This window comes from Muntiacus reevesi, unplaced genomic scaffold (genome assembly GCF_963930625.1).
Source record: "Muntiacus reevesi unplaced genomic scaffold, mMunRee1.1 SCAFFOLD_55, whole genome shotgun sequence".
Taxonomy (NCBI): domain Eukaryota; kingdom Metazoa; phylum Chordata; class Mammalia; order Artiodactyla; family Cervidae; genus Muntiacus; species Muntiacus reevesi.
The window spans coordinates 133,010-157,691 of NW_027077944.1; the positions used below are offsets into that span (position 1 = coordinate 133,010).

General features: G+C 36.8%; 1 long non-coding RNA gene across 1 annotated transcript; it reads left to right on the forward strand.

Moving 5' to 3' along the window:
* The first annotated feature begins 1,588 nt into the window (after positions 1 to 1,588).
* LOC136155266 (uncharacterized) lies at positions 1,589 to 23,847 on the forward strand. The gene is made up of 3 exons (XR_010660752.1): positions 1,589 to 1,702; positions 17,312 to 17,390; positions 23,172 to 23,847. It is a non-coding gene; the product is annotated as an uncharacterized lncRNA (long non-coding RNA).
* Positions 23,848 to 24,682: the final 835 nt, after the last annotated feature.

Below are 24,682 nucleotides of genomic sequence, written 5' to 3' on the forward strand. Positions count from 1 at the left end.
AAAATGTACAGTATTTAGAGTCTAGCTGTCTGCATGCAGTTGTGTATGAAACAGTTCAAGAGCAATTGGTTAATACCTGAAACAAAGATCAGTTGTCAGCTCATTCCCATATTAATTTACCATATAGTCAGTCACATTTATTTAAGAGGATATGTAAGACATTATAGACCATTAAGCAACATTAGCAAATGTAAATTGCTTATATTTCATAAATATTTTTAAATTCACAAAATTTTTATTTTATATTGGGAAGGCAGGTTAAGAATGCTTTCATATAGAAATACTTATCAGGTTACCAGGCATTGCTTAAAACATCAAATATAAACCACGTTATTGTAATATAATGTGTCATCTTCAACCTTTTGCGCAAGGGATTTTTGGAAGTGGAGGACAAATAAGTGTAGTTATAACATGACTCACAGCATGGAGACTATTTCAACTGTGTTGCAACACATAATGTGGATATGCCTATAGGAACGCATCCTGCATATGTCGTCTGTATATTGCAAGGGGAAAGGGTGAAAGCTTCTCTAACTTAACCTGACAACACATTTTGGGATTCTTAGGCCTACAGAATGCTATTCTGAGTCAGACACATACACATGCAGCTTTTGTCTGTGTGTGTGTGTGTGTGTGTGTGTGTGTGTGTGTGTGTGTAGGATCTTAGTTTCTGATCAGGGATCAGACCTTCACCCTTGACAGTGAGTGTGTGGAGTCCTAACCCCTGGACCTCCAGGGAATTGCCCACATGCAGCTTTTTATTGGACTTACAGAGCATGAAGAATCTACAGCACTTCCTTATTCCCTTCGTGGTCTGTTATAACTGTCACTCATTATTTTGTCCAGCTGTTCTTTTAGCCTTGGAGCATGTCTTTGTAAGTTTCTTTGCCTTCTCCTTTTTTCATTTTTTATACCTAGCAGTTACCACAACATCTGGAATTGTAGTTAAGAGGGCTAATAAAGTTTTGAATGCACTAACACCCACTCCATGAAGAAGTACTTTTTTTGGTTTGTTTCAACTTTGGTTCATATTTATATTTTTACCAAAAAGTTTGTGTTATCTTGCAATTTATTTTTATATAAAAGCTTTTCTTTATTCTGTCTTCTTTATTTTACATGTGGGAAAGTTCTCTCTATTTAGTCTCCATGTACATAAGAATCCTGAAGTGAGGTATAAACTTAAGGATGATGGACCTGATCCTTGATTTTTCTATTTTGTCCACATTAATATTCTAATTTTTAACAGTTCAAAGTAGTGCTTCTTCAGGGCAGAAGAATTGTAAGGTAACTGAAAATAGGCTTACCTTAACTGGATAAATATATATATTTTAAAGAGCTAGTACAATTTAATTAAAACTATTTGTGACTGTGGGGCAGTAAAAGTGTTTCAACTCTTCACTTCACATCAGAAAGCCAGGCTGAGCCTAGCAGTGATCATCAAGTTTTAGGACTTCTTAGAGTTAAAAATAACTTTCTTATGATAACTTATGTATTTGTTTATTCATTTTCTTTATGGATACTTATATGCTTTTTTATTTTTACTGATAAACACAAGATATTAACATTTCCATTTTACTTGTGGTTTTAGTTTTCCTTACAAACAGATATGACCAGAAGGCAGTTGGAATACGAGGCAAGGCAAATCAGAGTTGCAATGGAAGAACAACTAGGTAGTTGCCAGGATATGGAAAAACGAGCACAGGTAACATATTTATTATTAAACTATGAAACAGTAGTAGCTAGATTTCTATGAAGAATCTAATGAATTACAGCTCTGTTAACTTTGGTTAAGTTTTATTCTTAAAGATTTTTTAAAGTCTATCTTTACTTTGGCACTAGTTCAAAATAAGAATAGTTTACTATGGCTGCTGGGAAGCATAACCAGTATTCACATAATTCTGCCTTCATATTTCAATTCTCGGATACTGTTCTGCTATGCCTTGGAATTATAAGAGGGAAGAAGAATTCAATTCTGGTCATCTTATTAGTTGCTAGCTAACTTCAGTTATCCTTTGAGATTTTTACTTCTGTGTTTGTGTAATGAAAAAAGGAAAGTCTCATTCGAGGAGAGAAACATATAAAAAGAACCTTGGGAAGAGAAACAAATTGAATGGAGAACATTCTCATGTTTCTACCCTCAACTATGTAAAGAAAGAATATTGGCATAAGAAAGGATTTCTTAAGACATTAGACTAATTATAAAGACTGGTAAAATTCTACTATTTTAAAATTAAGAATTTATCTTATATTAGGTACCTTAAAGAAAATGAAAAGGGGAAAAAGCATGTTTGGGAATTCCCTGTCTGTCCATTTGTTTGGACTCAGTGCTGTTACTGCCAGGCCCTGAGTTCAGTCTGTGGTCAGAGAACTAAGATCCCGCAAGCCAAAATGGCACGGCCAAAAGAAGAAAATAAAAAGGTGAAAAGATAAGTTACATATTGGGAGAAGGTATTTATCACCATATAAGTGGTATGGAATCAAGAATATATAATGAATTTCCAAAGATACTTTAAATTATATGATACAATTAATACAGATTTAGTATTTGTAACAGTTGGTGTTTTCATGAAATTATTTTAAAATACCAGGCAGATTTTGTTTGTTGATAGAAAAACTATGAGAAATTTTACTCTGGTTTATATGAATTTACGTTTTTAGAATGTGAATTTATGGAATACTGTATACATGTTTTTCTATATCTGTTAATGTGTTTGCTTTTAGAGGTTCTTAAGAAATGAGATGTTGATATGAAAATGTCTGTATTAATGTATAAATATAAATAAGTATATTCCAGACAGCTTACTCTAGAACAGGTTAACTTGAGTTCTTTCTTGGCCATTTTGTCCAGATATGTGCAGATGTATTCATTTTAATTTTGTTCTGGAATATAGTGTTCTTTTGCTAGTTAATATTCTAAGGAATTTTTAGTCCATATTTTATAAATACAGCAAACATTCATTTATTCTGGAAATATATTAAGCTTAGGGCTAAAGAGATATTGTACACAAAGCAAAAATGGAAGTATTTGCAGTACATATGAGGAGTTACTATCCCTAATATACAGGAAGCACCTACAAATCAATTGAAAACAAGACAACCAAAGAGGAAAATAATCAGAAGGTATGAGTAGTCCCATCACAAAAGTACAAGTGGTTAATAAATCATTGTTAAAATATACTTAAACGTCACTAGTTATCAGGGAAAAGTAACATACAATAATGTTGTTTTTTGTTTGTGGTGGTGGTTTCTTGTTTGGTTGGTTAATTTTCTGCCTATCAGGCTGGCAAAAGCTTTAAAGTTTAGTGTCATGTAATACTGGTGAGATTTTGAGAGATTGTAATATGAAGCATCGTTGTCTGCCTGTTGTAATAAACTGGTACAGTCCTGAAGGACTCTGTAGCACTACCTGTCAAAGTTAAAATGTTTGTACCCTCTGACATAGTAATTCTGTAAGACTCTCAGAATATGTCCTCCAGGAATGTCGAGTTAAAGCAGCAAGAATATAAGTATGGATTTTATGCTATTCATCACAACACTGTAAGACAGAGAGAGAGACGATTGCAGTGTCCACCATTTGGGTAGTTATTAAATTATTACATTAGTAGTATGCAACTCTTACAAACACTAATAATTAGGTAATGGGAATAATGAAAATAATTGTCCATAGTAATTCTCTCCCTCATAACTCTGCTTGAGTGACTCAGCACGTAAGACTAGAATGGTCAGCTAACGAACATGAAAGTGAATTCCAAGAAGGCCTGAGGCCATGAGAAAAAAATGTGTTACCTCCTTTGCAAGGAAAAGATGGATAAAAATTCCAAGTAAAATAAAAATAGAGTGAAAGTTTTTTTAAAAAACAATCATGTACCAGAAACAGAAGCCAACATTATATTAGATTGAGAAAATAGAGAAATAATTAGATTATTACCTTTGCAGTCATTAACATGGTTTGCCGCTTGCTCTCATCACTATTACTTAACTTTGTTTGGAGGTTCCACTAATTCAGGTAGAAAGAAAACAAATTGTTTAACTACTGCACTATTTTCCAACTAGAAGGGAAGAGAGCAAATAATTGTCATTTGTAAACTACATTGTTGTCTACCTAGAAAAACCATGGTGAAGAGCCAAAAAGTTTTTCAGCTAATGAGAGAACTCAGTAGGGTGGCTGGAGTTAAGATACATTAGGGTTTCTCTATTAGCAATGACTACCATTTGGAAATGGAAATTGGGTAGAATGATCTCTTCATAATGACAGGAAATTTTAAAATACCAAACACAGACCACATGAAGAAAAATATAAAATTGCTAAAGGACACACTATGGGGCCCTAGAAGTAGAAAAGCCTGTGTGGCTCTCTGCATTGTATTTGTGTTATCTGGTTGCAGTGATGCCAGGGATATCACAGAAGAGGGGCCAACTAAGATTGTAAGGTCCTGCAGGGTATGGAGGAGTGAAGTGAGTAGTCAGACCACTCTTGCTGTCTGTACATCCTGTGAATGCCTGCTTCCCCTGCACCCTGCATACAAGCCTGACCTTCCCACACACTTGCCCCTGGCCCCAGCTATTGTCTGTGCTGATCACTGGGGCAGTGAAGGGCATTCCCCCTCTGTGGCTTTCCCTGGCAACTGATAAGCCAGCCTGACATCACTGTGTAACTGGCACTCTCCCCTTCCACCCAAGAGGGAAGCCTGCTGCGTGTCCTGCCTGCCATCCGTCACACATGGTAGGGTATCACTCCAGGACTTTGTTTCAGGTGTGTAAGATCCCCCTTCCATTAAACCACCGATGTCTCTGTTGCTAAAAATAAATAAGATCCCTGGGTGAGAAGATTTTAATATCCTAATAATGTCTTTCTTTAAAAAGTTGATATAGAAATATAATATGATTCTAGTCATAATCTTAATTTTTTTAGAGCCCGGAAAAATGATTTTTAAGTTTGTAAAGTAAGAATTTCCAAAAGTATTTAAGAAAATTATAGTGAGTGAGGATTTACCTTACCATTTGGTAAAATTTGCTGTAAAGGTGTTGCAGTAATCACAGTATGATATTAATAGCACAGGAATAGACATAGGCAAATAGAACAGAATAGAGACTAGAAAAAGATGTAAGAAAATCTGGAATCTTTTAATGATAGAAGTTGCAAGTTTGGGGGGGGGGGGAATGGTAAATAACTCAGTGAGAACATAGATGATAACTGGGAACCTTTCTGGTGGTGGTTGTTTTTTAGTCACTAAGTCGTGTCCGATTCTTTCGTGACCCTGTGAACTGTAGGCCGTCAGCCTTCTCTGTCCATGGGATTTCTCAGGCAAGAATACTGGAATGGGTCGCCATTTCCTTCTCCAGGGGATCTTCCTCACCCAGGGATTGAACCCACATCTCCTTCATTGGCAGGCAGATTCTTTACCACTGAGCCACCAAGGAAGCCCTATCTAGTAGTAGAGAAATTAAATTAGATCCCTACCTCACATCTTGTACATGAAGAGTTACAGGTGAGTTAAATATCTAAATGTAAAAAATAAAATTAATAGAAGAAAATATAGGACAAGAGAGATCTTAATTAAGAATGGAAACTCAAAAGCAATAGGAGGGGACAGGATTTATTTTGTAAAATTTTAAAGCATTCATCCTGCAGGAAAAAAAAATACGGGAAACTATTTGTGACACATCAAGGGGGAAAGGTTTAATATCCCTGTACTGTAAGAATTCTACAAACTAAGAAGAAAAAGACAACTTTTTATATGGGCAGAGGATGTAATCATTCAGTTTATTGAAAAGAAAATGCAGATGACCAATAAAACACATACAAATGACTGTGGAACAGTTTTGGGGAAATTGAAACAAAATCCACTCTTGCCCATGCCTATTTGAATTAGTCTCTGCCTGTCTCCATTAACAGTTTGGTTATTTATTTATTTGTTTCTTTATTTGTTCAACACAAATTTGGGCTCATAGTATGGTGCTCCCTACTCTCCTCTATGCGTGTAAGAAAAGGTTGGATAAATGTACATCAGCTTATTCATAAGAGCTTTTTCTGGGAGTTGGGGATTGGTAGAACAAAAGTTACTTATCCTTCTGTGCTGCTGTAATGTTTTATAAATACATGGATGACATAGTTCTGTGTAGCTTTACCTGTTTTCTGCTTGACATATATTTAGGTGATTTATAATTTCTCACTGTTGAAACAACTCTGATAAACATACTTATCCATATCCTATAAACGTGCACAAAAGTTTTTCTAGGTCAAGAGTCTTTTTCTTAGAGGGCTGTATGGTAAGTAGCTTAGACTTTGTCAGCCATGTGGTCTGTTGCAACTACTCAACTCTGCCTTTGTAGCAAGAAAGCAACCATAGACAACAGTATATGAGCAAATGAGCATGACTGTGTTTCAGTAAAACATGATTCATAAACAGATGACTGGCAAGCCTTAACTTGCTGACCTCTGCTCCGGTACACATACCTGAAAGCATAATTGCTGGTCCTAAGGTAGGAGTGTTCTGAATAGTGTTGGCCAGATTGCCCTCAAAATGATTTTATCAGTTTGCGTTTCTCCCAGGAGTATATGAGAATTCTGTTTCCTTTGACTCTTGTTTTCTTTTTTTCCTTCAGAAAGTGTGAGTCAAACTTTATAATTAACAATCAATGAGCATATGAAACATTATCTTGTCATTTAGTTTATACTTTCATGAGTACTACTGAAGTTGAATATCTTTTCATATATGTATTAGACTTTTAAGATTTTCTTTTTGCTGTTTTTTTCATATTGTTAGATGTCTTATTCATTTATATTTGAGAGATATTTTAATATACTCTTAATACCCATCTGTTATACATGATGTATTTCATAACTGTTCCCTGCCAAATCTGTTACCTACTTTTGCTTAATGATAACAAAAAATTATTTTTTATTGTAATGCTAAATTAGTTATATTGTCGTATTTGTGCTTTCTTCAACCTATTTTTACATCTTTTCCTATCTTTAAATATACCCTATTTTTTTCTAGTAAGTCTAATGTTTTATTTTTCAATTAGATCGTTAATTCATCTCAGATTTGCTATTATATATGTTTTAGAGGTCAGTAAGTCAGTTCAGTTGCTCAGTGATGTCCGACTCTTTGCGACCCCATGAACCGCAGCACGCCAGGCCTCCCTGTCCATCACCAACTCCCGGAGTCCACCCAAACCCATGTCCATTGAGTCGGTGATGCCATCCAGCCATCTCATCCTCTGTCATCCCCTTCTCCTCCCGCCCTCAATCTTTCCCAGCATCAGGGTCATTTCAAATGACTCATTTCTTCACATCAGGTGGCCAAAGTATTGGAGTTTCAGCTTCACTATCAGTCCTTCCAATGAATACACAGGACTGCTCTCCTTTAGGATGGACTGGTTGGATCTCCTTGCAGTCCAAGGGACTCTCAAGAGTCTTCTCCAGGGAGGTGGGAGAGGGGATCGGGATGGGGAATAAAAAAAAAAAAAAAAAGAGTCTTCTCTTTTGAACACCACAGTTCAAAAGCATCAATTCTTCGGCACTCAACTTTCTTTATAATCCAACAATCCATACATGACCATTGGAAAAACCATAGCCTTGACTAGACGGATGTTTGTTGGCAAAGTAATGTCTCTGCTTTTTAATATGCTGTCTAGGTTGGTCATAACTTTCCTTCTAAGGAGTAAGTGTCTTTTAATTTCATGGCTGCAATCACCATCTGCAGTGATTTTGGAGCCCCAAAAAATAAACTCAGCCATTGTTTCCCCAACTATTTTCCATGAAGTGATGGGACCAGTTGCCATGATCTTAAGTTTTCTGAATGTTAAGCTTTAAGCCAACTTTTTCACTGCCCTCTTTCACTTTCATCAAGAGGCTCTTTAGTTCTTCACTTTCTGCCATAAGGGTGCTGTCATCTGCATATCTGAGGTTATTGATATTTCTCCTGGCAGTCTTGATTCCAGCTTGTGCTTCATCCAGCCCAGCGTTTCTCATGATGTACTCTGCACATTAGTTAATTTTAGCATATGTGCTGCCAAAGCGAGCACTGCACTTTAGTTAAATAAGTAGGGTGACAATATACAGCCTTGACGTACTCCTTTTCCTATTTGGAACCAGTCTGTTGTTCCATGTTCAGTTCTAACTGTTGTTTCCTGACCTGTATACAGGTTTCTCAAGAGGCAGGTCAGGTGGTCTGGTATTCCCATCTCTTTCAGAATTTTCCTCAGTTTGTGGTGATCTACACAGTCAGAGGCTTTGGCATAGTCAATAAAGCAGAAATAGATGTTTTTCTGGAACTCTCTTGCTTTCTCGATGTTCCAGCAGATGTTGGCGATTTGATCTCTGGTTCCTCTGCCTTTTCTAAAACCAGCTTGAACATCTGGAAGTTCACAGTTTATGTATTGTTGAAGCCTGGCTTGGAGAATTTTGAGCATTACTTTACCAACGTTTGAGATGAGTGCAATTGTGAGGTAGTTTGAGCATTCTTTGGCATTGCCTTTCTTTGGGATTGGAATGAAAACTGACCTTTTCCAGTCCGATGGCCACTGCTGAGTTTTCCAGATTTGCTGACATATTGAGTGCAGCACTTTCATAGCATCATCTTTTAGTTTTAGAGGTAGGAATCTAATTTTATGTATATATATATATAAACACTCATGCATATGATTTTTAAATGTGTGTATATAGTATATGTTATATGCAGTATAATTTCTATTCAATAATTATATAATTAGTGATATATACAGACATACAGATACACACAGATAGATATATATTTATGTTGTTAACAGAATTTTCCATTAACATTTATTGGATGCATCTCTGTTTCCCCATGGATTAGTAATGCTGTTTTTGGCATTTGAGAAGTTGTATTTGCTGAATATTTGTGAACTCTGTTCCATTAGTCTGTTTTAGCTTCTCTGGATACCACACTTGTTTTATTTGCTATAATTTTATTAATCTTAAGTCTTGTAGTATGAGTCCTACTTATTTACGTCTGTAAAAATGTGTTTATATTCTGTTTCATTACTCTTTTATTTGAAATTTAGTATCAGCTTATTTTCTTCAAGGAAAAACCTTATTGACTTTTGATTAGTTATACATTGAATTTATAAATTAATTTCAGGAGAATTTATATCTTTACAGTATGAAGATTGGATCTTGGTTGAAAGATTGGTCTCTGGATTCTAATTCCGTGTCACTTATCAGCACAGTGATCTTGTTTAAACTCTGCCTCAGTTTTCTCATTGGTAAAATGTAGAAAATGATTCCCTGTAAAAAATGTAAGGATTAAATGAGTTAATATGCATAAAACCCTTGGAGTTTAGCAAATTCCAAGTAAATATTAGGTACTGTTACTCGTTTTGTATCTCATTCATTTGGGTCTTATTTTATGCCCTTCAGAAAAGCTTTATAACATTCTTCATAAAACCCTTGTTGTTCAATTGTTAAGTCATGTCCAACTCTTTACAGCCTCATGGTCTACAGCATACCAGACTTCCCTGTCCTTCACTTTCTCCCACAGTTTGCTCAAATTCATGTCCAGTGAGTCTGTGATGCTATCCAAACATCTCATTCTCTGTAGTCCATATTCTTCATGATCCTCTTACACATCTTTTTTTTTTTCATTTATTCCTAGATATCTTAGTTTTTGTTGCTATTGTGAATGGAATTTTCTCTAGTTTACATTACTAAATTTGATGTATCCAGGAGTCTTCCTGAACTCTTTTGTTAGATTGTCTCAGTAGTTTAAGATTTTCTTGGATTTTTTCATTTAGATGTTAAATTGTCTCCAAGTAATGACAGTTTTGTCTTTTCCAGTCCTTTTTTCCCTCTTTGTATTATATAAGAAATGTAATACATCTTTGAATAAAGCAATGATAATTGGTCTTCTTCATCTCACCTTGGCTTTAAAGAGAATTCTGAAATTTCACGATTAAGTATGCTGTTTACTTAAGGTTTTTGATACCATTTATCACGTTAAGGAATTTACCTTCTATTCCTAATTTCTTGAGAGCTGTCCTGAATTCATACTGAACTATTCAGTTCACTTCTGTTCAGTGGCTCAGTTATGTCGGACTCTGCAACCCCATGGACTGCAGCACACCAGGCCTCCCTGTCCATCACCAGCTCCCGGAGTTTACTCAAGCTCATGTCCATTAAGTCAGTGTTGCCATCCAACCATCTCATCCTCTGCCGTCCCCTTCTCCTCCCGCCTTCAGTCTTTCCAGCATCAGGGTCTTTAAATGAGTCAGTTCTTCGCATCAGGTGGCCAAAGTCTTGGAGTTGAATCTTCAGCGTCAGTCCTTCCAATGAATATTCAGGACTGATTTCCTTTAGGATGGACTGGTTGGATCTCCTTGCAGTCCAAGGGACTCTCAAGAGTCTTCTCCAACACCACAGTTCAAAAGCATCTATGCTTCGGCACTCAGCTTTCTTTAAGTCCTACTCTCATATCCATGCATGGCTACTGGAAAAGCCATAGCTTTGACTAGACGGGCCCTTGTTGGAAAAGTGATGTTTCTGCTTTTTAATGTGCTGTCTAGGTGGGTCATAAATTTTCTTCCAAGGAGCAAGCGTCTTTCCTTTCACGGCTGCAGTCACCATCTGCAGTGATTTTGGAGTCCCAAAAAATAAAGTCTGTCACTGTTTCCATTGTTTCCCCCATCTATTTGCCATGAAGTGATGGGACCAGATGCCATGATCTTAATTTTGATGTTGAGTTTAGAGCCAACTGTCTCGCTCTCCTCTTTCACTTTTATTAACAGGCTTTTTAGTTCTTCTTCACTTTGTGCCATAAGGGTGGTGTCATCTGCATATCTGAGGTTATTGATATTTCTCCCAGCAGTCTTGATTCCAGCTTGTGCTTCATCCAGCCCAGCATTTCTCATGATGTACACTGCACATTAGTTAAATAAGCAGGGTGACAATATACAGCCTTGACGTACTCCTTTTCCTATTTGGAACCAGTCTGTTTTTCCATGTCCAGTTCTAACTGTTGCTTCCTGACCTGTATACAGATTTCTCAAGAGGCAGATCAGGTGGTCTGGTATTCCCGTCTCTTTCAGAATTTTCCACAGTTTGTTGTGATCCACACAGTCAAAGGCTTTGGCATAGTCAATAAAGCAGAAATAAATGTTTTTTCTGGAACTCTCTTGCTTTTTCGATGAGTCAGCAGGCGTTGGCAATTTGATCTCTGGTTCCTCTGCCTTTTCTAAATCCAGTTTGAACATCTGGAAGTTCATGGTTCACATACTGTTGAAGTCTGGTTTGGAGAATTTTGAGCATTACCTTGCTAGCATGTGAGATGAGTGCAATTGTGTGGTAGTTTGAGCATTCTTCAGCATTGCCTTTCTTTGGGATTGGAATGAAAACTGACCCTTTCCAGTCCTGCAGTCATTGCTGAGTTTTCCAAATTTGCTACCATATTGAGTGCAACACTTGCATAGCATCGTCTTTGAGGATTTGAAATAGCTTAACTGGAATTCCATCACCTCCACTAGCTTTGTTCGTAATGATGCTTCCTAGGGCCCACTTGACTTCGCATTCCAGGATGTCTGCTCTAGGTGAGTGATCATATCATTTTGATCATCTGGTTTGTGAAGATCTTTTTGTACAGTTCTTCTGTGTATTCTTGCCACCTCTTCTTAATACATTCTGCCTCTGTTGGTCCATACCATTTCTGTCCTTTATTGTGCCCATCTTTGCATGAAATATTCCCTTGGTATCTCTAATTTTCTTGACGAAATCTCATCTTTCCCTTTCTGTTGTTTTCCTCTATTTCTTTGCATTGGTCACTAAGGAAGGCTTTCTTATCTCTCCTTGCTATTCATTGGAACTCTGCATTCAAATGAGTGTATCTTTCCTTTTCTCCTTTGCCTTTCACCTCTCTTCACAGCTATTTGTAAGGCCTTCTTAGACAACCATTTTGCCTTTTTGCATTTCTTTTTCTTGGGGATGGTCTTGCTCCCTGTCTCCTGTATAATGTCACGAACCTCCGTCCATAGTTCCTCAGGCAGTCTTGTCTATCAGATCTAATCTCTTGAATCTATTTCTCACTTCCACTGCATCGTCATAAGGGATTTGATTTAGGTCATATCTGATTGGTCTGGTAGTTTTTCCCTACTTTCTTCAGTTTAAGTCTGAATTTGGCAATAAGGAGTTCATGATCTAAGCCACAGTCAGCTTCCGGTCTTGTTTTTGCTGACTCTATAGAGCTTCTCCATCTTTGGATGCAAAGAATATAATTAGTCTGATTTCAGTGTGGACCGTCTGGTGAAAACCATGTGTAGAGTCTTCTCTTGTGTTACTGGAAGAGGGTGTTTGCTATGACCAGTGTGTTCTCTTGGCAAAACTCTATTAGCCTTTGCCCTGCTTCATTCTGTACTCCAAGGCCAAGTTTGCCTGTTACTCCAGGTGTTTCTTGACTTCCTACTTTGCATTCTAGTCCCATGTAATGAAAAGGACATCTTTTTTGGGGTGTTAGTTCTAGAAGGTCTTGTAGGTCTTCACAGAACCGTTCAACTTCAGCTTCCTCAGCATTACCGGTCGGGGCACAAGCTTGGATTACCATGATACTGAATGGTTTGCCTTGGAAATGAACAGAGATCATTCTGTCATTTTTGAGACTGCACCCAAGCATTTCAAGTGCTTTTGTTGACTTATGACATTTCTTCTAAGGGATTCTTTCCCACAGTAGTAATAATGGTCATCTGAATGAAATTCACCCATTCCAATCCATTTTAGTTTGCTGATTCCTAAAATATTGACGTTCACTCTTGCCATCTCCTGTTTGACCACTTCCAGTTTGCCTTGATTCATGGACCTAGCATTCCTATGCAGTATTGCTCTATCAGCATTGGACTTTGCTTCCGTCACCATCACATCCACAACTGAATGTTGTTTTTGCTTGGCTCCATCTCGTCAGTCTTTGTGGAGTTATTTCCAGGAGCATAGTGGGCACCTACCAACCCAGGGAGTGCATCTTTCAGTGCCCTGTCTTTTTGCATTTTCATGTTGTTGTTGGGGTTCTCAAGGCAAGAATAGTGAAGTGGTTTGCCTTTCCCTTCTCCAATGGGCCATGTTTTGTCAGAACTCTCCACCATGACCCATCCATCTTTGTTGACCCTACAAGGCATGCTCATAGTTAGATTGAGTTAGACAAGGCTGTGGTCCATGTGATCAGTTTGGTTAGTTTTCTGTGATTGTGGTTTTGAGTCTGTTTGCCCTCTGATGGATCAGGATAAGAGGCTTATGAAGCTTCCTGATGGGAGAGACTGACTGAGGGGGAAACTGGGTCTTGTTCTGTTTGGCGGGGCCATGCTCTGTGAACCTTTAATCCAATCCTCTGTTGAAGGGCAGGGCTATGTTCCCTCCCTGTTATTTATCTGAGGCCAAAGTATGGTGGAGGTAGTGAAGATAATGGCGACCTCGCTCAAAAGGTCACATGCCTGCACTGCTACATCCAGTGCCCCTGACCCTGCAGCAGGCCACCGCCGACCCCTGCCTCTGCCAGAGACTCCTGGACACTCATGGGCAAGTCTGGGTCAGTCTCTTGTGGGGTCACTGCTCCTTTCTCCTGGGTCCTAGTGCACACGAGGTTCTATTTGTGCCCTCCCAGAGTCTGTTTCCCCAGTCCTGTGTGAGTTCTGGCAGCTCTATGTTGGGTTAATGGTGACCTCCTCTGAGACAGCTTATGCCATACTCAGGTCTACTGTACTCAGAGCCCCTGCCTCTGCAGCAGTCCACTGCTGACCCACATGTTCACAGGAGACACCCAAACACAGTTCTGTCTCCGTCTCTGTGGAGTCTCTGGGTCCTGGTGCACATAAAGTTTGTTTGAGCCCTCTGAGTGTCTCTGGCGAGTATGGGGTTTGATTCTACATGGTATTTCAATATATATATCAAACTATATTACTAAATAATTTTTATATCAGTTTTTCAAAAGTCATACCATGTCTATATGCCTGAACAATTAAGCATGTTGCATTTTATTTAATTTCATAAATATTCAAGATTGTCATACAGAGAATGGAAAGAAGTGCTACTGACTTCTTCCATTTTATGTTGAGTAACGAAAGCACAAATGTTATTGTGGAAGCAGTCATCAAGGTGCAGACTTGATTACAGGGTCTAGTGACCTAATAGCAATACAGAAATACAGTTCTGTGAAGAGGAATGTTAGGTATATTTTCCTGTTTTCACCCTCTAAATATTAAAAATTTTGACTTGGGACTTTATTGGTGAGGGGGAGCTGGTTATATATAGAGAGGAAAACAATGAAATATTATGAAACTAATAAGTGTAGATAGTTTTGTTGTTTCTGTAATGCCAGGATGTATTTGGTGTCTGATGTAGAAGTAATCACTCATCTCTGCAGAATCTTTAGAGAGCTACTAAAAGTATTTCTTCTTCAGCATGTTTTCATGGTGAAAATTGGACATGGTAAAATGTCTTAAATAGAAAGTATTATTTACCTTCAGTTCAGTTCAGTCGCTCAGTCATGTCCAACTCTTTGCGACCCCATGAATCACAGATCACCAGGCCTTCCTGTCCATCACCAGCTCCCGGAGTTTACCCACATTCATGTCCAGCGAGTCGGTGATGCCATCCAGCCATCTCATCCTCTGTCATCCCCTTCTCCTCCTGCCCCCAATTCCTCCCAACATCAGGGTCTTTTCCAGTGAGTCAACTCTTCGCATGAGGTGGCAAAAGTATTGGAGTTTCAGCTTCAGCATCAGTCCTTCAATGAATATTCAGGACTGATCTCCTTTAGGATGGACTGGTTGGATCTCCTTGCAGTCCAAGGGACTCTCGAGTCTGCTCCAGTACCACAGTTCAAAAGCATCAATTCTTCGGTGCTCAGCTTTCTTCACAGTTCAACTCTCACATCCATACACGACCACTGGAAAAACCATAAGCTTGACTAGACGGACCTTTGTTGACAAAGTAATGTCTCTGCTTTTTAATATGCTATCTAGGTTGGTCATAACTTTCCTTCCAAGGAGTGAGCGTCTTTTAATTTCATGGCTGCAATCACCATCTGCAGTGATTTTGGAGCCCAGGAAAATAAAGTCAGCCACTGTTTTCACTGTTTCCCCATCTATTTGCCATGAAGTAATGGGACCAGATGCCATGATCTTAGTTTTCTGAATGTTGAGCTTTAAGCCAACTTTTTCACTCTCCTCTTCCACTTTCATCAAGAGGCTCTTTAGTTCTTCACTTTCTGCCGTAAGGGTGGTGTCATCTCCGTGTCTGAGGTTATTGATATTTCTCCCAGCAATCTGGATTCCCGCTTGTGATTCTTCAAGCCCAGCATTTCTTATGATGTACTCTTCATATAAGTTAAATAAGCACAGTGACAATATACAGCCTTGATGTACTCCTTTTCCTATTTGGAGCCAGTCTGTTGTTCCATGTTCAGTTCTAACTGTTGTTTCCTGACCTACATATAGGTTTCTCAAGAGGTGGGTCAGGTGGCCTGGTGTGACCATCTGTTTCAGAATTTTCCACAGTTTTTTGTGATCCACACGGTCAGAGGCTTTGGCATAGTCAATAAAGCAGAAATAGATGTTTTTCTGGAACTCTCTTGCTTTCTCGATGTTCCAGCGGATGTTGGCAGGTTGATCTCTGGTTCCTCTGCCTTTTCTAAAACCAGCTGGAACATCTGGAAGTTCACAGTTTACGTATTACTGAAGCCTGGCTTGGAGAATTTTGAGCACTACTTTACTAGCGTGAGAGAGGAGTGTGATTATTTACCTTAAGTTCACTATTTTCAGAATTGTGATAGAGAATTAGCATAGTTGTAGTGATACAACTGAGGGACTGAGAGAGGAAGTTTTCTTTTTTGGTGAGCACATCTGTTTTGAACTTTTCCAAAAAACAGCAACAATAATGATTCCTACTATGGCAATAAAATCATAAGGACATTGTATTTAAACAAAACTATGTATGATTCAAGGGTAAGTTTTGTATGTAAGCTTTTTAGCTGTATATACTTAAAGCTATTCGTTATAATACTTTAATTATCTATTGAAGTATACATGCTCAAAAATCTTTCATTGATGGGTGCATAATCATAAAAAGTTTGCAAATCACTCCGTCTATTTTCTGACACTTTTTCCTCATTGAAACAATTACTCTTACAATACAGTTTCTTATACCAATGTTACAGTGTCAACTATGGAATTCTGGCAGTTGATGATAAAATATTGGCAGTACTTATTTTTAAAACATTTCCCACATTTTTCACTTCCACATTGTTTGATCTGTAGTTACTGCTTTGTGTTCACTTGAAGATCTCAGTATATGGGGGAAGCAATAACTCCTACCATCATTGTGATGTTTAGTGTTTGGAGTAATGTTTAGCTGAAGTATTTGGGAAAGCTAACTCTGAAAGGTACTGCTGACCTGTAATAGGAATAACTTTAGGGAAGATTGTTCTTATTGTTTACGTACTGGTGCTTCTTAAAAAAAATCAGATGCTCTTTCTCTTTACAGGATGCCATACTTTACATAAACTCATTATACTGTACTGACATCTGAATTAATATAAAAGTTTAAATTCAGATGTAATTTTCTTTTTGAAAGTTTTTGAGAACAGCTTTTATATACCAGTTTCACACTGTTATGTATCATGTGTTGTTCAGTTGCTCAGTCATGTCCAGGTCTTTGCTACTCTGTGAACTGCAGCATTGCCAGGCTTTCCTGTCCTTCACTGTCTCCCTGAGTTTGCTCAAACTCATGTCCATTGAAATCCATGATACCATCTAACCATCTTATCCTCTGTTGTCCCCTTCTCCTTCTGCCTTCAATGTTTCTCAGCATCAAGATCTTTTCCAGTGAGTTGGCTCTTCGCATCAGGTGGCCACAGTATTGGAGCTTCAGTTTCAGCATTAGTCCTTCCAGTGAATATTCAGGACTTTAGGATGGGCTGGTTGGATCTCCTTGCGGTCCACTGGACTCTCAAGAGTCTTCTCCAACACCACAGTTCAGAAGCATCAGTTCTTCAGCCCTCACCTTTCTTTATGGTCCAAGTAGATACATAACTTGCATTTGTACAGTTTTCCTAAATTTAGGGATCTGTTTTATAAAGTTAGATATGTTAAAAAGTTGAACTGATGCACTGATGTCCTCAGTATATGAATATGTATATGTATATGTATCTAATTCTCACATAAGAATGACTTGGCATAGAAAAAAGAATGATTTGATATAATCCTACTTTTAAATGGTAACCATAGAATGGTTAATGTTAAATTAATATTAAAAACTAATGTTTTTTTTTTAATAAAAATAGATCTAACTTGGTTACTTATTTTATTTTAGCGAAGAATAACCAGAATTCAACAAATAGAAAAGGACATACTTCGTATACGACAGCTTTTACAGTCCCAAGCAACCGAAGGTTAGTGAATTGTCTCTTTTGTTTGTAGTTATAATGATAGGTGGTTGTTCTAAGAAAAGAAAATATGTATAATTAGCATGGCGTCATTGAAATAGATGCTCTAGAGAATTGAGACACTTGATAAGCTTTTTCATTAAATTAAGTGTAGATTTCAAAAATCTATACTAGTATGATTTCTTCATAACTTTTATGCAATTAAAGCTTATAGAGCCATAAATAGATACCTTACTTCAGTTATCTGTTTACATATAATTTGGCTACTAACAGTTTGTAAATAAGCTATCTCCTTGTGTAATCCATAGTAAAAGTTGATCATATACATTTATCTGTGCTTACTTTACAAACTTCATTAAAATGACAGTAAAAGGGTAAAATGAAAAAGCACAAATACCAGGGAAGGTGACAATAAAATTTGGAGAACTGCAAAGCAGATAAACAAATAATTCTTCTAGATTATGATAGAGAGCTGACCCCAGAGTGAGCAGTAGGAGGTCACAAAGCAGCTCATTTTACACTGTGGAGTCCTGAAAGTTTCCAGAGTTGGTTACACTAGGTACTTCTGGAAATGAGGATTAAAAAGGGGGTTAAAACCATATTTGTCAGCTCTTCAGCTGAAGTTTGGTTTTGATCACTACACAGAAGGATGGGGTATAAAAAACCATCCCTTCAGCTATCTGTTTATAGCCACTGAATTTGGGCACTTGTCACTTTGTTTATGGGTAAATAAAAAGAAAACCTACATGGAACTTAAATGAACTATTGCTGAATAAGGAAAAATAGCATATGGGAGGCTCAGAGAAAATAAAGTATTTCTTCTTAAGTCAACTACAGGATGACCTGTCTCTCTGCAATAAGAGCAAAAAGTGTTGAATAAAAGTCCTCATTGAACAATACAGAATTGTTGCTAGGAAAAATTGGCTCAGTATTTGGGGATATACCAATGCAAAGTTTCTAATATGCAGCCAGATTGAGACTCACATTCCAGATCATACAGGAAAAAAGAAGAGAATGCAAAGAATGAAATATCAACCTAGTGCTTTTTTCTAACTATAATTACTAAAAACATGATGAAGTGCTTGTTGATATTTTAAAATGTTTATGAGATACAAAATAGTATGTACACTTTGATCCCATTTTTTAATATGCACAAACAGTCTATCAGATATAATATGAAAAGGCAGGTAACCACTGCTAATACCTCCTTGTTTTCTTAGTTTGGCCAGTTTTGTAATGTTTTTATAGTAGCTGCACAGCTTTTAGAGTGAGAGAAAACTTTTGTATGCGAAACAAATCTGACGTGTCCTTTCATCACCAGCATGCTTCCCAAGTAGCTCGATGGTAAAGAATCCGCCTGCCAGCCCAGGAGACGCAGGTTCTATCACTGGGTCTGGAAGATTCCCTGGAGAATGAAATGGCAACCCACCCCAGTAGTCTTCCCTAGTAAATCCAGTAGAAAGAGACACCTGGTGGACTACCGTCCATGGGGTTGCAAAAGAGTCGGACATGACTTGGCAAGTAAACCACAGCAACAGCACTTACTGCCAGCCCTGAGAATCTGACCGGATAATGAACAGTTCTGTTTGGAGGCAGAAACTTAGTGCAAGCCCATTTACACACAGAGAAGACAACTAATTCTAATGTCAAAAAGTATAATTTTGAAAACAGTGTCTTTTAAGACTCTGGTCATGCATGCCTTGCTTTTTAAATCTCTTAGAAGCTTTGGCTTCAGTACATTTGAATTTGAAATATGTAGAAACATGTACTTGCTAAGTAGTCAAGTTCAGTGTAATAGTCATATTGCTAAAAGTAGTTTAATCTGGATGTTTTAAGTCAGTATGAACCAAATATTTGTAATATACAGACTGTGTCCTTTTTGCAATATTAACTCTTCAGTACTGTTTTTTTCTTTCCAAAATAAAACAAAACTATCTCTTTACTCCTTTTTCAATGTCATTGGCATTGCTGTATGTGGCATTCTGGTTATTATGGCCCCTTTGGGTTTCCAGGGTAGTTTATCTGTGGTGTTTTGTTTTTTTTTCCCCTTGATCAAAATTACTATACTCTATTTTTAAAACTGTTTTTAGAGAGGCAACTTTTGTTTTTTATTGAGCAGCACTGCATTTATATTTTCTTTTTATATATATTTTTTCTGCTTTGAGTGTTTGCTGTTGTTTTTCTAGCTTCTTTAGTTATAGTTAGCTTTTATTCACCATCTTTCTTGTATTATGATTTTTACTGTTTGGCTGCATCAACAGGGTTGTTTTTTTTTTAATTTCTAAATCAATATTTACACTTATTTTTTCTACTTGATTGACTCTTTCATGTGTGTTAAATAGCCTTCTTTGCTGTTAGTATTGCTGCACGGGGCTTCTTTTGGTCATCATTTGCCTGGTATAATATACTCACTCTCAGTACATTTCCAAACGTTACCAACATTCTGGCCTCTAGAAATTCCTAAGAAAAATTGTCATTTGTTAATAATAGTTCTCATTATCAGTACAATTATAAGTTTATTGCAGGTTGGGGGCTTGTTTGTGTTTTTTTATCTGTTCAAGATTTCATTTATATCATTGGATTTGGGACCAACTGTCTACCACCATAACCTAGTCTATTCTTGTTTCTTTTTGTTATAAAAATGGCCATATTTTTCATAGCCTTAAGTCGTTACATTTATTCAGTGAATATAAACTAAAAGAAGGTATCATGTCTTATTTAAGAAAGAAAGGTTTTTAATTTTACTGTTTGCTGTTTCTTTATTACTATCAGAAGGAGAAGCTAGAAAATGGAGAAAACTGGGGATCAGATACTCATAAATTAGTTCACATACAGTACTGAGAAGAAAAGATGTCTGCCAAATAATTTCTCCACCATGAAGCATCTTATAACACTATCTTTGCCCTACCTGCTAACAATTCTGGTTTAAGATCTAGATGCAGGATATAACTCAGATGATATAACTATTGCACTTGATTCAAATCTCAGAAGTTCCAAGAGGGTACATGAGGCAACCAGTCCTACCACTTTCTTTTGTATTCTATAGGTTATTTACTGACAAATGTATACTATTTGGGGGGGAGGGGCCCCAAAAGATGGGAGCTATAAGGAAAATTGTGGCATGATTTAATAGTCTCTAGAAAATAGCCAATGAGAAATAGTTTTTAAAATCCCATGCAGAGTACTCTTATAACTCATTAATAAAGAGACAACCCAACTTACAAATGGGCTAAAGATTTGAATACACATTTCACCAGAAAAATTCATAGGAATGGCTAATAAGCACATGAAAATAGGCTCGACATCATTGGATGTTAAGGAAGTCAAGTTAAAACCACAATGCTATATCACTCTATACTCACTAGGATGGCTGTAATCATGAGGAAAACAATAAGCATTGGCACGGATGTGGATAAATAGAAGCTGTCATATGTTGCTGATGGGAATGTAAAATGGTTCAGCCACTTGGAAAAGTTTGGCAGTTATCTAAAGTATTAAAGGTATAGTTACCATATGACCCAGCAATTCCACTTCTAGCTATCTAAGAGAAATGAGCACATATGTCCACACAGAGACTTTAATTTGAATATTCATGGAAGTATTATTCACAGTAGCCCAAAAGTAGAAAAATGCAAAAGTGTATCAACTGGTAAATCAATAAATAAAATGTATACCGTTACAATGTAATACTACTCGGCAATTAAAAGGAACAAATTGTTGACACACACTATAACTGAGGTGCACCTCAAAAACATTATACTGAGTAAAAGTAGCTAGACATGTAAGTCCGTATATTCCATTTACAATAAACGTACAGAAAAGACGAGTTTACAGAGCAGAGTCATAGTTACTTGGAGCTGTGAGTGGGAATGGGGATTACCTATAAATGAGCATGAAGGATCTTTTTAGAATGATGAAAATGGTCTAAAACTGAAATATAGTGATTCTTGGTAAGTTTATTCAATGTCATTGAGTTGTACACTTAAAGTGGGTGAATTGTCTTAAAGGCATTTTAAATCCAACGTAACCAAAGCACAACTAATGATGGTCTCCTCCTAAGTCCTCCTTGTGACCCCCACATCCTCCAAATCCTCCTTCTCCTTTAGTATTATCTGTCTCCATGAATGGTACCACCATTATTCAGCTGTGTGAGCTAAGAAACAGAAGAGTAGTTTGTGACCCCAGATCTCTTCTTCCACTCACTGTATCCAGTCTGTCGTGCAGTCCTTCAGGTTGACCTCTGTCTCCAAGCATCAGTGCTTCCCTGGGTGTAAAGGACTGTCATCTCCCACTTACTTTAATATTTAGTCTGCAAGTTGATCTCTTGTGTTTCCCATCTTCTTAGACCATTCAAAATTTGAGTTTAAACGATCAGAATACATGCACCTTTTTCCTTTAGAGTATTGGTTATGTGGGGGCATGAGTGCCATCTGAGAATCACACTAAAATTCAACAAAATCATTAAGTTCCTTTTTTTAACCATCTCTCTGTTCTACTCTTCACACTGTAATTCTTTGATATCCTAGAGCAAACCACGTTTCTCCCATCACAGCTCCTTTGCATATGGTCTCTATTTCCCTAAATTTTTGCATGTGGTCTCTGTTTCCTTCATCCTCTGCCATATCCCGTTTCCTAGAACTCCTGTTTATATTTTAGATCTCAGTCCAAACAATACTTCCTAAGAGAGCACTTCCCCCGACTCCCACAATGTCTGATGTCCCTCTGTTATGTATCCTTATAAGCAACTTGTGCTCTTTTTTCAGAGTGCTTGTCAAAGTGTTTAACTTTACTGTTGTTTCTTTCATTATTTGATAGCATCCCTGACTAGACTAAATCTGGAAGAGTGCGTTGAACGATGCCTGGGTTTGTCAGTACTGTGTTCTCCAGCCCTATTGCAAGTAACTGACATAGCACATACTCAATAATTACTTTTATATTGACATCTTCAGTGATGTCAGTGTCAAATCTTTGTAGATTTAGTGCTCGTTGATTCATTTTTTCTCTTCACTGACTTTGTATTCTCTGCTTTAGATGATTTTGTTGAATTTTATGGTATCACTTTCCCAAGGTACTGTTTTTTCTTGTTTCTGAATTATTGGGACTACTTCTCTTTTGCCTATGTATAACTTACACTTGTTTATTGATGGAAATAGTATATGTAAATTATTTTAAAGTCACATTTTAAATGGTCTAGGAAAGCTTTATGTTTAAATAAATTCCAGTGGAAGCCATTTTGTAACATAGTTTTCCATTATTATGTCACAATTTTTAATGTGTAATTTTTAATTTTGCCTATAATGTTCCTAGAGGAGGCACACTGGTAATTGTTTCTATAAAAGATACTTGATTATTTTCTTTCTTTGATTCTGTGGTGATAGTTTTCAAAGTGACTGCTTTGTACTAGATATAATCTGTCTTGAAATTACTGCTTTTACTGGATATAATCTTGCCCTTTCACTTTACCTAACAGATGGTGGTTACATTAGAAAAGGTTTTGGTTTTATTCATATTAGAATCTAAGAGCTTATCTGTTGGTTTCATATTAGTTTTATTAGCAGATATATATAAAAATATATGTGTGTGTAAGTATAAATATACTTACATAGAAGGTATTTATAAGCTATAGTAACTGCTATATTTGCAGCTCTATTAAATACCAGAACCATGTGACCTTGCAGAAAAGACAGTTATTTGCTCTAGTTGGGTTATGTCCCCGATAGTGATGTGAGCACAGCTGGTGGAGGATGGTGTTTCTGTGGGTCTCAGAAAACCCTTTGTCTTGTGCAGCCCTAGTGTTCGAGGGACACACTTCACTTTGCTGTGACCGAGACAGGCAGCTGACAGCCCGCTGGAGGCTATGGAGTGCAGCTCCGTGCTTTTGTGAACCTGTGTCATTGAGGCCTTCAGAGCTTTAGAGCAAGAAAGAAGGAAAGCTGTGGGCTGAGAAAGCATGCACCGTTTTTGTATGTATTGATGTTAACTCCATATTAACAGAGGTCATCTCAGAGCAAGCATGAAGCTGGCTCACATGAAGCCGAACGGCAGAATGAAGGTCAAGGAGTGGCAGAAATCAACATGGCAACTGCGGGTAGCAGTCAGGTAAATAGATTATTTTATTAATTTCTTTTCTAGTTAACTATTTAAATATTTTAAAAGAAATACTGAGTGAGATGATTCTCACATGACCTGTTTCCTTCCTAAATGGATATCTCCAGAAGAATTCAGTACTAAAATGCTATGTCATTTTTCTTTATTATATTTAACTATGAAGCTTTCAAATTTCCAAGTATATTTTATAGCTCTAAAGTATGTGTCTCTGTTTTAGCCTAAAATGATTAATGTGAGTAGAGTTTCTTTGAAAAATAAATACTAAGCTGCATTTTGGTCATATGTGATTTGACCTAGTTATTACTGCTTGCATTGAATAGATTTGCTCTTTCTCTGTGGCATTCTAAGATATTTTTGTGTTTTTTTAAAAAATCATAAAGAGTTAATATTTTCATCTTCAGTTGTATTCCAGGGTTATAGAAACCTAGCATTTAAATAAACAATTCTAATGCCCATTAAAATAAAAGTAAATAAATACCCTAGTCATATTTACTATTATCATCTTTAGCAAAATTATGGAAGACAATTTTTTAAAATGTAGAACATTATCTTGTTGTGCTGCCATCAGTTTTCTATTAGAGTTTGATTGGAATGTATCCTAATGAGTATTTTTCTTTGGAGTGTTCTGTATTCTCCACATTTTTTCAAGCAATATTTTATGTTTTAAATCAATGATTTTTTAAAATACAGTTTCAACTAAGTTGATTTTAAGGAAATTTTCTTACTGTTGATATAAAATATTCCTTTAGTGCCTATAGATTACTTTTAATGATACTATTTATATGTTCTATTAGTTCATTAAAATTTAAAGCTTAAAATGTCTCATACTTAATTTAAATATTTAAATTTACCACATTTAAACAAAAATATACTTCATTTTAATATTACTGGTCCACATTGTACTGGATAATACTCTACAGATGGTAAATTAGGGCAAAAAAATTATATTCCAATAGTACATTTGGGTTCTTTGTCTACTACTTAGGGAGTTCTCTGGGAATATCATGTGTTCCTACACATATGTAGAAAGAAGTTCTGTCTTCTTGACAAAAATCTTTTTTTTTTGCTTTAGGATTAAGACCCACTATTAATACTTTGGGGTCATATTTCAATTATTATATCCTTTAAAGCCTCACCTAGCCAATAAGCTCAATATTTATTTTTTTAATTGAATTCTTATCTCATTTCTT